Source organism: Monomorium pharaonis, chromosome 4, assembly GCF_013373865.1.
Source record: "Monomorium pharaonis isolate MP-MQ-018 chromosome 4, ASM1337386v2, whole genome shotgun sequence".
In the NCBI taxonomy this organism is placed as follows: Eukaryota; Metazoa; Arthropoda; class Insecta; order Hymenoptera; family Formicidae; genus Monomorium; species Monomorium pharaonis.
Genome location: NC_050470.1, coordinates 18,987,598 through 18,989,846, shown reverse-complemented (window position 1 = coordinate 18,989,846; position 2,249 = coordinate 18,987,598). Strand labels below are relative to the sequence as shown.

The 2,249-nt window shown below is 38.9% G+C and overlaps 1 long non-coding RNA gene across 1 annotated transcript; it reads left to right on the top strand.

Annotated features, from left to right (window-relative positions):
* The first annotated feature begins 297 nt into the window (after positions 1-297).
* On the top strand, positions 298-1,501 carry LOC118645299. The gene is made up of 2 exons (XR_004963052.1): positions 298-925; positions 1,144-1,501. It is a non-coding gene; the product is annotated as an uncharacterized LOC118645299 (long non-coding RNA).
* Positions 1,502-2,249: the final 748 nt, after the last annotated feature.

Genomic DNA, 2,249 nt, shown 5'->3' with positions numbered 1-2,249 from the left:
GCTTTACGCACACACACACACACACACACACACACACACACACGGGGGGGGTGCAAGGGGGGGCCTTCGGCCCCCCCCCTCCCGCACCCACCCCGTCCAAGTCGCTAACCCATGTGGACTTTACTTTGCTTGCAATGTACATAGGCAACCCATGTATATTGCAAGCAAAGTATGAGGCCACATGGGTTAGCGACTTGGACGGGGTGGGTGCGGGAGGGGGGCCGAAGGCCCCCCTTGCACCCCCCCCCCGTGTGTGTGTATGTGTGTGTGTGCGTAAAGCATTCTCTGCACTACATGGGTTTGCGACTTTCCACACAAAAGATTAGCAAGATCCTTACGCAAAGATTGTCAATGATGGTTGATTATTACTAGATCATATGCTAATCTTTACAGTATTTATTATTTTTAATATATGTAGACTCATTTATTATTAGTTACTATTAGAATACAAGGAAGTCGTTAAAAGTACACATACATTTTAAATTCGCGCCTTTATTTCATGCACATATGACCACCAAGCATGCGTATAGGCCGCGAAGCATGTACATATGACTGTAGAGCATGCGCACATGGCCGCGGAGAGTGCTCTTGTCGCTACATTTCGTCGATATGACCACAGACTTCTATAATATACTAGACTGCTAGGCTCGTTATATATTCTCCATTTAGTGTGTACCCGAAAAGTATGTACAAATAGGAGCTCATAGGCGGCAGACTGAATTACCGATTGGAATGTGGCTAATATTTTATAGTCCTACGACTATGGATTACTAAAGGAGTGAGTGAGATGTATGATACAATATATACATATATTATGTGATTATGAGAGCGTTCTCCTTGGACGCTTATGCGTACTTATGCGTTAAACGTATCATTCTTTTGCTCTTGTAATATAAAAGAAAAAGATAAAATGACAATAACCAAGGTATGTGATAAAAGGCTGCCCAAATATATATAAAAAAGCGGTATACATTTCTTTTCGTTTAAGTATTAAAACTAAAGGACAAATGATATAACCTCATTTTAAGAGCATTTTTGTATAAAATAACCTAATATTAATGATATTTATTAGTATTATTAAGTATCATTCTTTAAATATATATATATATAAACATTTTAAAAATGTCAACAAATTATTCGTAGCAACTATATGTGACATTTATTGGCATATATATATGTACATATACATCCCACTTGACGAACAATGTACATACATAGTAGATGACACATTCCGATCGGTTATTCAGTCATGTACAACATGTACATTATATACTGGTACGCCTAGGGAATCAAGGTTAGCAGTCTAGTATATTATAGAAGTCTGTGGATATGACAGATTTTTTATAACCTGAATATTCGACAAATTTTACGATTATTATTTCGCTTTCCGGGGCAGAGCGACGCTTTTTTTTGCCAGATTCGTTCGTTTGAAGCAAAACTGTATCGAATAAGCACAACTACATCGATATTTGAATACCAGTGCCTAAACTAAATAATTACCTTTATTGGCATATATATATGTACATATACATTCCACTTGACGAACAATGTACATACATAGCAGATGACACATTCCGATCGGTTATTCAGTCATGTACAACATGTACATTATATACTGGTACGCCTAGGGAATCAAGGTTAGCAGTCTAGTATATTATAGAAGTCTGTCGGCTGGGATCTAGGACTGGGGTCTGGAGTAGTGAAGATAGTAAACAATGTGAGCCTGCTCCAAGTTGTACGCAGCCATATAACAGATGCAAATTTAATTTTTCTTGTTCTTCCTGAGTGTATCGTCAAAATATAGTGACCCTAGAATGCAGAGATTGAATTATCTTGTAATTTCTGACACATATTCCTTCAACTTATACTGCTCAACACAGAGCACTCTCCCCTCTTTCTCGCTCAGCGTAGGTACGCAATGGCGGATAAACCATGTGACTCAAGTGACCAATCAAAATTGTGTTCGCCATTGGCGAATCTTTGATTATAGGTTTTTAATTCATTCTAATGCGGCAAAGCTATGATTGGCTGCTTCTATGACGCACGTTCTATTCCGCAGCTCTATTCCGCATCATATGATTTTGGCCTTAAGGCGAGAGGGAGCTGATATTCGGGGGTGAAGAGGTAGCCTAGGAACTTCGGTTGAATTTGGATACGCTCGATAATGGGTGCTTTCCATTTAGTAACACAAGTCGACACAAGCATCGTTCTATCTTTTTTTATGTTCAATGAGTAACAAAGATAGAACG